Here is a 12820-nt window from a genome sequence, read left to right as displayed (position 1 = left end):
GCTTTGGCTTTAAGAGGCTAAAGGTCTGTGAGTCTTTAGAAATGGTTCCAGAAGCCCCAGGTGAGCACTGTGGTTTGGGTGAAGATGGAAGTATTTTCTATCATCCCATCCAAGGTACACATAGACATCTGACCCACCCTACCGTGTATCCTAATTACCCATTAGCTTGACTGAAAGTTGACATCGTACATGTTGTCCTACATATTTTGAATACAATTTTCAGACCCTCAAACAAATTCTGGGTTATGACTTTCTTTGAATGACGAGTAAAGAAGAAAATGTAAAAGTAATGTGTTATTTTACTGATCAGGTTGGTGGCTACCTGTGTCAAATCTTTTTTTTTTTTTTTAGAATGTAAACCAAATGAAACTCTCATCATATGTACTTAATCCATTCCATTGGACATTTATTTATTCATTCATTAATATAGCACTTACTGTGTGTAGGTACCCAGATGATACATGTTCCTTCCCCTCAAAGTACTTTTGAAGACTCCATTTCTTAATCTCCTTATGTTTCTCCATAAATGATGTTAGGGAAAACAATAAAGTAAATAAATGTTAAGAAACATATAACAATGAAATAACAAAATGTAAATAAAAGCTACTCCACTAGGGGAAATACTAATTAAAATAAGAAAACAAGAACAGATGACATAGCAGAGTAAAAACTGTTTATGAGCTTCCTTGTGGTCAGACGGAAAAGGAAGTTAAGGTTGATATTATAATTATTACTGTCTGCAAGGGAAAAGCTTTTCCTACCCCCAAATTTAAAAAGACATTTTTGACACGGGCTGAGTTTAGTATCTAGAAAAGTCCTCAACTGCACAGATTTATTTTTAGTGTCCCTTATAGAATCAGGGGGAAACCATCCTGTAGATTGGTGCTTTTCAAAGTGCAGTGTGCTCAGTCACCTGAGGAACTTCTTAAAATGTAGGTCCTGAATCAGTAAGTCTGGGGCTGGCCTGATATCCTGCATTTGTAATAAGCTTCTACTGCTCCTGCTTCCACCCGCAGAGTACAATGTGAGTAGGACCAGCTACTATAAAGTGTACAAAAGCAGAGAATTATAAAAAAATCATGCATATGACATTCATTTTATTATAAGGAAAGGTGCAGTTTCTGAGATGTATTTTGATGTAGAGCCTGGACCTTTTCTTTACAATCCGATCTGAAGGAGGAATGCTTCTACATTTCTACATTTTTGGACATTTCCCCCCACCCCCTTTTTTTTTTAATGGTTATCTCATACCAATTTTTAGCACCTAATTTTCTGATGTATCTGAAATAATCAACCAAGTTTTCATAGGAACAACTAATCTCTGTTCACCTACATTTTGATTACTTTATATAATAACAAATTATGAATTACAACAACAAAATTAAATAGTATAAATAGATTTGAGGAAAAAAACACAACGGAGTCTGGGCAAGCAAATAACCGGGGAAGACAGAAATGCTTGGATTTGTTAGCTGCTAGCATTCAGCTGGCCCTGGGCTTTCCTCGGTTCATTTTCAGAGAGAATCAGTAACAGCTGTTAACCAGCTAGCTGGAACGTGGAGGTCAGCTAAAGTGACTTCAGGAAAACAGAGGCCAAGAATTCAGTTCTCAGATAATTAGACTGGAGAGAATATATAAAGGCTTGGATGGGCAGCGTGTCCTCTAACAATATTCCTTCAGTGTTTAATCTCGACCCCATGATGTTGGATGGCAGCTGATTCAATACGGTGCTCTCTCGCAAGGCCTGGCAGGAGGCACAATCCTGGGAATCTTTTTTTTTTTATTCAGAGTAGGGTTCAGGGAATGGTAGCTGCTGACTGAATGGTTCTGAAAAGGCCCAGGTCATCTGAAACAAGCCAGTTCATGAGGATATTTAGTCCATAGCACTTCTGGTCTCCATCCAGTGACAGGGCTCCCTGAGGAGTCAGTCAAAGCTTCGCTTCCATGCCTGACCAGTGGCCCATGAGAGACAGAAGAGGATAAAACATTTTCAGCTCATAAAATACAGAGGATTGGTGCCTGGTATGTGTAAAGAGCGCCTACAAATAGATAAGAAGAAATCAGATCCAACTGCCAAAGGGAAAAACGTATTTGAACAGGTAATTGACTCCACAAGGTCTCAGGGAATGTAGATTAAAATGAGCTCTTGGATTAACAAAAATTTGAAAGTCCTACAATGGGCAGTGTTAGCAGGGGTGTGGGTTAGTGGGCACGCATACACTATTGTGATTATGTAAATTGATAACGTCTTTTTGAAGGGTGATCTCAAGAGTATTCATTCAAAAAATGTTTTGAGTGTCTCTGAGGTGCCAGCACTGCTCTATAGACTGGGAATATACCAGTAAAAAAAGGAAGTTCTGTCTCATAAAGTTTACCTTTTAGCGGAGGGAGATAGTAAACAAATAAATATACCTGGGTTGATAAAAGCTGAGAAGAAAATTAAGGGATGAGAATGACAGAGATGGGGAGAGTGCTATTTTATAAAGATGGCCAGGCACACCCTCAGACAAGGTGACATTTGACTATTTGCATCTCTTAGAAGAATGACGTATCAATATGCATAGACATCGAAAGAGCTTCAAGATCTATTGTTTATTGTAGAGCTATATTGTGGGTATAATTCCTTTATGTTAAAAAGGTATGTGTGTGTGTGTGTGTGTGTAAAAAAGGAGAGAGAGAAGACAGGCAGATGGTGGCTAGGTCTTACAGAAGGAGGTACAATTTGGAACCACAGTTTATACCTGGGCACCCCCACCCACTTGTGGTAAGGCCTTGCATCCATTAACCTTTCTAGGAATCAGTCTCCTTATCTGCAAAATGGGATGACTATTTCTCAGAGTAGTTGTGAATGATAAATGAGTTGATACACAGGCAGTGTTCAGAACATAGCATATAGCTTACTTGCTGCTGCTGCTAAGTCGCTTCAGTCGTGTCTGACTCTGTGCGACCCCATAGACAGCAGCCCACCAGGCTCCCCCATCCCTGGGATTCTCCAGGCAAGAACACTGGAGTGGGTTGCCATTTCCTTCTCCAATGCATGAAAGTGAAAAGTGAAAGTGAAGTCGCTCAGTTGTGTCCGACTCTTAGTGACCCCATGGACTGTGGCCCACCAGGCTCCTCCGTCCATGGGATTTTTCAGGCAAGAGTACTGGAGTGGGGTGTCATAGCTTACTTAGTGCTTAGTAAATATTAGCTATTAAAAGGGTCCTCAGTTCCACAAAATTGAGGATGACTCCACACAAGGCAGGCAGCCATCAGCAGAAAGTGGGACCTTTTGACTTGCTCTTTAGCATCTTGGCATTTCTCAGATTTCTATGAAGTCTGAAAAATATTTCGTTATTAATCAGGGTACAAAGGACTGACTGATGTGTGGTTTAGAGGTCAGGGAGCAAGCGTGGGACATGATGGAGTCTGATACAATGGAGCTCAGAGCTGGCTCCACCACTTAATAGCTTTCACCTTTGTCAGCTGAAAAATAAACAGGTCTCCAGACTCCCACGGGAGTGCTGTTTGCACTTATGGAGAGTGGGAAAACAATGGGCAGGCTCTCTCTGCTTTGTTGACATTTGCCTTAATAACCTATAATATTGGTCCTCAGAAAATCAAGAGGTTTAGGTGGCTTTCCAGATTTCTAGGAAATGTAAGTTTGCACACCTGAAAGTGAGTCATTAGCTTTAAAATAAATGACTAAATATTTAAGTTTCTAGAAAGCAAGTTGCAAACTCTGCCCATTGCATTCCTTTGATTTCAAATGGCAGAAATGGGTGACACATTTAATACAGCTGAGGACAAATGTTAAGGGACCCAGCCTGAACTTCTGTTGAGGAAGAAGGAACCCAGATTCTCCAGTCTTCCACTGGACACCACTCTTCTTATTGCTTCCCCAATACAGTCTCTCCCTTTTATCTTCCAGAATAATGTTGCCAAGTAAGATGAGGTATAGAATGATCCTGCCAGGGTCCCTGTGCATTAAGAGCTTTGGGACAGAGCCAGACACATTTATCGGACTCTGTCAGCCAGCCCAGGTCCTGACCTACCAGACCCCCTTGTGGAGTCCATAACGCTCTTTGTCAAGACAGCCTCAGCAGGGTCTCTCTCCCCCTTTAACTCTTCTCTACTTTGCTGTCTTCTATTCTCTTCATTCAGTTCTTCTCCTCCCACTGTTCTGTGCATCTGCTATATAATTTCTCATCTTGTTACCCATGGGGCATAGTTGCCAACACTGCATCCAATTTTAAATGAATTTTAATACCCTCACACGTGCTCAAGCTTCCCAGTTGGCACTAGCGATAACGTGGAAGCTGCCTGCCAGTGCAGAAGACATAAGAGACGTGGGTTCGATCCCTGGGTCGGGAAGATCCCCTGGAGATGCAGATGGCAGCCCACTCCAGTATTCTTGCCTGGAGAATCCCATGGACAGTGGAACCTGGTGGGCTACAGTCCATAGGGTCACAAAGAGCTGGACATGACTGAAGCGACTTAGCATGCAGCACATGTACTCAAAATAGACATAGCCTACAGATGTTGTCTCAGATGGAAAAAGTTGTCATTTACCAAACTAGAGCAGGCTTGATCAGATTTCCACATCCTCATCTTTTTAGGTGCTCCATAGTGTCTTTGAGTGGAGGAGGGCATGGCAACGCACTCCAGTATTTCTTCCTGGAGAATTCCATGGACAGAGGAGCCTGGCGTGCTACAATTCATAGGGTTGCACAGAGTCAGATGGGACAGAAGCAACTTAGCACACACGCAAATATATTTGAGAAATAACTTTGGGGAATGAGTTATAATTTATTGGGAGAAATTAGCGTTAGCAAATACTTAAGTAATGTCATGATGGGGGACCAAGCAAAATTTGTCTCTGTCCCTGACTGTTTAAGAATTTAAGCATAAAAGCAGTAGCATTGTTCCTGGTGGATGGCAGCCCCAGAGTTAAACGCTTCTGGTTCAGGGCAGTTTCTTCAGAGCTTTCTTGGCTGATGAGTGCTGTGATGAATGCTTATGTGTTCTGTTCTCGACACTTAAATTTGCACATGGGGCATAGTGGTCAGGTTATTGAAGAGGGAACAGGAAAGCAGTGGCTTTATGAAACTCATTTATTCTCTTTATCGGGATTGCTCCATTGTTTGTCAACTCAAAATATTAGTGAGGATTTAGGGAAATAATCTTGCTCTCTAATTAGATGAAATTGGAGGCTGATTGCTGCAGCCATAAATGATCTTTGAGGTGTTACTAATTCAACTAAATCTCAGATGCCCAATTTGTGAAGCCTGTTGATGATATTATCCTAGTGAAGAAGGGGTGGGGAGATTGGGGATGATTAAGAAAATTGGTTTTGCTCACAACTTAATGATGGTACTTGAGGGTAATGTAAAAAACAATAGCAACTTCTAAAGTCAAGATGGCTTGTCCAGCAGTGACCTATTACTCAGTTACCTCCCAAGATTCAGATCATTAAGTGCTCAGATACACAAAGAAGAAATAAATTACTAATTAGTGCTGTTAAGGCTAATGTTCCTGTCTAGTGTTGAGACTGACTTGCTGGTGTCTGCTCCATCCTGAGGCCTGGCGTGCTCTCCTTACAGAGTCCCCACATTGTCTCTTTCTGGGGAGCAGTGGTATTGCGTGCATGTGTGCTCAGTCATGTCTGACTCTTTGTGACCCCACAGACTGTAGCTGCCAGGCTCCTCTGTCTGTAGAATTTTCCAGGCAAGAATATAGGAGTGCATTGCCGTTTCCTACTCCAGGGCATCTTCCTGACCCAGAGATTGAACCTGCAACTCTTGTGTCTCCTGCATTGGCAGGCGGATTCTTTACCACTGGGCCTCCCGGGAGCAGTGATAGGAAAGAGGCAAAACAGTCTCTGTGTGATGTCTCCGCTTATCTGGCATCAATAACCCCAAGCTACAAGGTCTTGTTATTCTCTGTCTCCATCCATATGGAGTCATGTCCAATAAGTCACTTCAGTCATGTCTGACTCTTTGCAACCTCGTGGACTGTAGCCCACCAGGCTACTCTGTTGTTTTCTTAGCCTTTGTTCAAAGAAATTTGCCATCTAAGAAGTGTTGGGTGTCCATCAGCAGATGAATGGATAAGAAAGCTGTGGTACATATACACAATGGAGTATTACTCAGCCATTAAAAAGAATACATTTGAATCAGTTCTAATGAGATGGATGAAACTGGAGCCTATTGTACACAGTGAAGTAAGCCAGAAAGAAAAACACCAATACAGTATACTAACGCATATATATGGAATTTAGAAATATGGTAACGACAACCCTGTATGCAAGACAGCAAAAGAGACACAGATGTATAGAACAGTCTTTTGGACTCTGTGGGAGAGGGAGGGGGGGATGATTTGGGAGAATGGCATTAAAACATGTATAATATCATGTAAGAAACAAATCGCCAGTCCAGGTTTGATGCAGGATACAGGAAGCTTGGGGCTGGTGCACTGGGATGACCCAGAACGATGGTATGGCGAGGGAGGTGGGAGGGGGGTTCAGGATTGGGAACACGTGTACACCTGTGGCAGATACATGTTGATGTATGGCAAAACCAATACAATATTGTAAAGTAAAAAAAAAAAAATTAAAAAAAAAAAAGAAGTGTTGGGACGGAAATGAGGATATGTAGGATGCGTTCTTGCCTGGAACATCCCAGGGACGGGGGAGCCTGGTGGGCTGCCGTCTATGGGGTTGCACAGAGTCGGACATGACTGAAGAGACTTAGCAGCAGCAGCAGGATATGTATCCTTAAATATGTTTCTTTGCTTTGTATAATGTCCCCAACATTTATTCTTCTCTCAAAGAAATGCTGGCTTTCTAGGGAGGGCTCATTCTGTATTATCAAGACAATTCAAAGGAACTGAAAAATGTGTAAGTGATTTGTTCATATGTAGAAGGTAAAAAAGATCCGAGTACAAGAGGCTACATGGACCACAGACTCTACTCTGTCTTCTGATGACCAGGTACACTCAGGGCAGTTGACGTAAGAGTAGGGGTGGATACTTTGGGGCCCATTTAATCAGTACTCAGTCTGGTGGGGTAATTTTGGGGCAGCCCCACAGATCTAAAGGTCTCTACCAGAGGCCTACAAGCCAGGGAAGCCGCAGGCCTTCTGTGAGTGGAACTGAGAGCAGTTTTAGGAGCAGATGTGTAATAAGTAAGCCTCCACTTTATTAACAAAATCAATTCTGAAGTCTCCAGGTTCCTACTTGGCAACTCCAAAATTCTAAACTCTTGTCAATGTCATTATGATGATTTATGTGTATCTCTATGCCTTAAAAAAAATGTCTCTCAAAAGAGTGGTGGCTTTAATTAAGTTTATTTTAAAATACAAGTGTTGGCCATGCTGCTGGATAATAGAAAAAACTTCACCTACTGAGGAGGATTGGGAATGATCTTCAAGGTTATGCAAAAAGGGCCACTTAGACATTAACTGTCCAGTGGCGTTGCATTTCAGAGAGGACAAAAGCAGGGCTTAAGAAGATGTGTATTGCACGTTGGATCCTGTTTGAAGGAGCTAAATGTCAAAGGTTACATGATTTTGTATCTGCTGAGAAATGAGGACGATCCATTTCCAGAATATATTAAATTAAAAAAGGCAAGGTGCTAAAACTGTATATAATATGCTACCTTTTGTGTATAACCAGGGCAGAAAATAAGAATATATATTTGATGTGCTTGTATTTGCACAAAGAAACCCTGGAAGGATAAACAAGCAACTAATAAAAGTGGAGGGATGGTGTAGGTGGTGAGAGGGTGGGAGCATGACTTCTCAGACTACACTTTTATATTGCTTTGATTTTTTTTGGTATTTTAAAAATTCTTTTCCATTATGGTTCATTACAAGACATTGAATATATTTCCCTGTGCTACACAGTAGGACCTTGTTATTTATCCATTTTATATATCGTAGTTTGCACCTGCTGTTCCCAAATTTTGATTTTTTTTTAACCCATAGATGTTTTCCTTCTTTAAGAAGAATAAGTTAAAAGACAAAACCATGATTAGATGTTTTTTGGAAAACTTAGCTCGTAATGAAATGTGGCTGGGAGGTTGTGAAGCATGAAAACATGGCATTTGGACATAAGCACAGCATGGTGAGGCACTAGAGAGGTGAGTGGCCTGAGAAACCGGGGACATAAGTTCAGGCCTCAGTCTTAATTCTAACATCACTTAACACTGGATCAGCAAATGGGCTTACTGTATGACGCCAACCACATTTACGATTAAATACGAAGAGGCTGCCTGGAGTATTCTGTTGGGAAAGATTTGGAGGCCAGCAGGGAAGGTTTCTGCAGTTGACCGTGTAGGAGAGGAAGGGAATGTGACAGCCTACAGGCTTTCTATTTGTCCGTCCTTGTGACTCTTTTACCTCACCTGTGTAAATTTGGGGACTTAGTCTTTAGTCTCATGTAGTTCTAAAATGTTAATAATGAATGAGATACATTCCAAAAAGAAAAAAAAAACGAAGGAGAGGTCAGGAGGGGAGCTGCTGCAGAGGACAGAGTATGTTCAGCAGGGAAAGATTGCCTGCAGTGGAATGCAGGGAAAGCTAAGTTTCAGAAAAGCTCCGTCCAGCCATGGGTGAACAGGTATCTGGGACCCAGGCTGAAATGGCCTAGTATTTCCAACTCCTCAGTTATTCAGTTGGAAAGTAGGATAAAGATGTAACACTTTCACAGAGAATTAGCTGGAGGAGATTCTAGGAATATGACAGGCTTGAGAGCCCCCATTCCCATTTCCTACTGGAACAGATAACAACTACAGGAGTTTAGGAGAACACCTAGGCTGCTGGTGGAGTTGAGAGGCAGAAACGGTGAGGGCTGGTTCCTCCTCAAAGCCTACAGTGAAATGAGAGATTTTTTGCAGCTTCTTCAGGGTCCAGCAAGTGGAAGACTCTGGGTCCTTTTGAAAAGGAGCCAGCCTATTTGTTGTGTGTGGTTCCCAATGAACTCCCCAATCCTATATTCTCTTTAAGTTGGAGAGCCACAGTTCTGAGTCCAGGGCCAGAAGCAGAGCAGGAAGTCAAGTATGCTTGAGGAAGGGGACTGCCTACCCACCATCTTCAGTAAGACATCAGGCAGAGATCCCTTAAAAAGACGACTTACCGGTGTCATGGAGACAGAGTCCTGGAGATGATACATTTCAGTGCTCTTGATGGCAGGAGTCTGCAGAGAGAAAAAAAGATATCTGGAGAGCCGACCCAGAGCCCCTTGAAGATGGAAGTTTTCTTCTCCTCTCTGCTACCTGGACCCTCCTTTGCTCTGGAGTCACTAGCAAAGCAGGCTGGACTCAGGCTGCTGACTTCTGCCTGTCAAGTGGGGACCCTCCTCTCCTAGTTTACCAGGCTGACAAAAGCTTCTAGGTTACACTGTTCAATGCAGTAGCCACGGGCCACATGTGACCATTTAAATTAACCAAGATTACTTTAAATAACAATTTCAGTTCCTCAGTTGCAGTAACCACATATCAAGTGTACGATAGCCATTTGTGGCTACAGATTACTGAATTGAGTAGCAGAGATTTAGAACATTTCCCTCCCCACAGAACATTCTATCAGATGGTACTGCTCTAGAGTGTGTGTCTGGAGACCACTATGAACAGATGGATCCACAACAATAAAGAATGATAAAAAGTAAACCTAAAATCAACAAAAGGAGTTAAGGATGCATATTTACTTTCATACAAGACGTGAATAGGTTAAATTCATTCATCAAAAGACAGAAAAGTTCAGATTTCATTTAAAAATAAGCTACTAATATATATTGCTTAAAGAAATTCATGTACCGCAACATGGCCAAGAAAAGTTGAGAAGTTCTTGTATGTGAGTGGTACTCGTGTGGTACAGACTTTATGTAGCTGTTTGTTATCTAATTTTACAAGGGGTATTGCCCAAGCTGTGAGGTTTTTTTTTTTATAACTTTATTTATTTATTTTTGGCTGTGCTGGGTCTTCACTGCTGCGTGGGTGCTTCTCTAGCTGTGGTGCGCGCGCTTCTCATGGCGACAGCTCCTTTTATTGCAGAGCACAGGCTCTGCAGTGCTTGGGCTTCAGTGGTTGTGGCACATGGGCTTAGTTGTCCTGCAGCATGTGAGATCTTCCGGGACCAGAGATCAAACCGGTGTCGCCTGCAGCAGCAGGCAGATTCTTTACCACTGAGCCACCAGGGAAGCCCCCTAGCTGTGGTTTTAGAGGAGGATGAACATTAGGCTTGGGGTGTTCATGCAAAAGTAAATTAATAAGCTTGTGGACAGGAGGCATCACTATCTTTTTGTGCTTCTCTCTGGGAACGTTATTCTGCTAGAGGTGGGGGGAGCAGGAGAGATGAAGGGAGAATCACTCCCTTTAGGATTATTCTTGTCACAGAGGCAGGCTTCCAACCAGCTGGAAAGAACCCTGTGCCATCCTCCTGGGAACACTTATTCCGCCTGCTCTTTTCTTTACAACCCACCAAGGAGCCTATCCTGGCAGAGCCATTAACATGCAGGGCCACCTTAGGAAACATCAGGTCCCTCCACCATACTAGTTACTTCTGCCTCTGGGGGCTGGAAAAGGCAATTGGCACCTGTATGCCCTGATTACTCTCATCAAATCCCTCCAGATTCAATAATAATAATAATGCTTCCATTGGCATTGCCAGCCAATGTTCATGACTTAGGGTAGTCCTTGCATATTTGAACATCCTTCCCTTCCTCCAATGTTTCATAAGTTCTTGGGAGATTACAGTGTAAATAAGAATAGGAATTGAAAATGTTTGACGTCTATTTGGGGCATTATATAATATAAATCTTGCTGAGTCAAGCTAAGAGACTAGAGTAAACCTAATGTGCATAAGAATATTATCTTAGAATGCATATGTAGAGGAAAAAAAAACACTTGATATTGGAAACACAGGTTGCTTATTTTTTGTCAGCCATTTCCTTGTACATAATTCTGTGATAGCACATAACAGCACAATGCATGGCATTAAATTAATGTCATTTTGGAAAATGGTATCCACAAACTTACATTCTAATAGAAATATAATTCAAAGTCATGGTGCAAGCTAAAATGATAAAACCGGAGCTAAAAGCTGAAATGAAGTGTACCCAGTTAGAATAATATAAGCAAAGAGGATTATTTTAGTTTTCTTTCTTTTTTTTTTGTACTGCTTGAAGATGTGAGTAGAATGCAAACTTAGAACCTAAAATGACCTAGGTGCTCTGTGCTAACTTTTGCTTTTTCTTTTCCAGTCCAGGATTTATGGATTGCAGCCCAGAGTCCCAGTTGATCAGAGAGATGACAGATCTTCATACTAAACATAGGCAGAGTAAGTGAGAACTCATTTTCTGTTCATCTAACAACTGAACATTTTTTTTCTAAGCTTGCGAGTCTTAGAAGGGGGAACAAGAGAATTTGTTCACCTCTTACACTGTTGGTGGGAATGCAAACCAGTACAGCCACTATGGAGAACAGTGTGGAGATGCCTTAAAAAACTGGAAATAGAGCTGCCATATGACCCAGCAATCCCACTGCTGGGCATACACACCAAGGAAACCAGAATTGAAAAGACATGTGTACCCCAATGTTCATTGCAGCACTGTTTACAATAGCCAGGACATGGAAGCAACCTAGATGTCCATCAGCAGATGAATGGATAAGAAAGCAGTGGTACATATACACAATGAAGTATTACTCAGCCATTAAAAAGAACACATTTGAATCAGTTCTAATGAGGTGGATGAAACTGGAGCCTATTATACAGAGTGAAGTAAGTCAGAAAGGAAAACACCAATACAGTATACTAACGCATATATATGAAATTTAAAAAGATGGTAACGATAACCCTGTATGTGAGACAGCAAAAGAGACACAGATGTATAGAACAGTCTTTTGGACTCTGTGGGAAAGGGCGAGGGTGGGATGATTTGGGAGAAGGCATTGAAACATGTATAACATCATATATGAAACGAATCGCTAGTCCAGGTTCGATGCACGATATAGGATGCTCGGGGCTGGTACACTGGGATGACCCAGAGGGATGGTATGGGGAGGGAGGTGGGAGGGGGGTTCAGGATGGGGAACACATGTATACCCGTGGTAGATTCATGTCAATGTATGGCAAAACCAATACAATATTGTAAAGTAATTAGCCTCCAATTAAAATAAATAAATTAAAAAAAAAAACCAACCAAACAAACAAAAAAAGAAAATGCGTTCACTGAAGGTTATCGTAAAAAAGTCATTGTGTGACTTTTTGATGGGTTGTATTTGTCCTCCCGCCCCACGTGCTTGGAGGAGTGTACCCTAGCCTGGATCATCCCCGTCTCCATTTACAAGATGTAAGCAAATGAGAAGGTCTTCCAGCATAAAATCACTACCGTGGATAGGCAGACGCTGCCCTGGCATTTGAACCGGAAGTAGTGGAAGAGTGGCTTCCGGGGGTTTAAGGCGTTTTATGATACTTTGTGATGTTGCCTCCTTTTTTCAGAAAGACACAAGTGATAGAATGTGTGACCGTTCTTATAAAGTTTTATTATATGTGATGTTAGACAAACATTTGGACATTTGGGGTTTGTCTTGTTGTTGGGTTGTGTTGAGTAGCTAAGTTGTGTCCAGCTCTTTGCAAACCCACGGACTGCAGCACACCAGGCTTTCCTGTCCTTTATCTCCCAGACTTTGCTTAAACTGATGTCCATTGATTCAGTGATGCCATCCAACCATCTCATCCTCTGTCATCCCCCTTTTCTTCCTGCCTTCAATCCTTCCCAGCATCAGGGTCTTTTCCAATGAGTTGGCCCTTTGTATCAGATGACCAAAGTAGTATAGCTT

General features: G+C 41.9%; 1 long non-coding RNA gene across 3 annotated transcripts in view; it reads left to right on the top strand.

Moving 5' to 3' along the window:
- Positions 1 to 12820, top strand: part of LOC147349220 (uncharacterized) — a 168817-nt gene that overhangs the window by 11302 nt on the left and 144695 nt on the right. For 2 of the 3 annotated variants that reach the window (XR_015149706.1, XR_015149704.1), the window contains one exon: positions 11242 to 11318. This is a non-coding gene — a long non-coding RNA (uncharacterized LOC147349220). Of the gene's footprint in view, positions 1 to 1313; positions 2100 to 11241; positions 11319 to 12820 lie in introns of those variants that run through there. The other variant, XR_015149705.1, reaches the window with a different exon arrangement.

Source organism: Bos grunniens, chromosome 21 (assembly GCF_055505025.1).
Source record: "Bos grunniens cultivar Pamir isolate PY7600 chromosome 21, Bosgru_T2T1.0, whole genome shotgun sequence".
Taxonomy (NCBI): Eukaryota; Metazoa; Chordata; class Mammalia; order Artiodactyla; family Bovidae; genus Bos; species Bos grunniens.
This window is presented reverse-complemented; position numbering and strand designations above follow the sequence as displayed.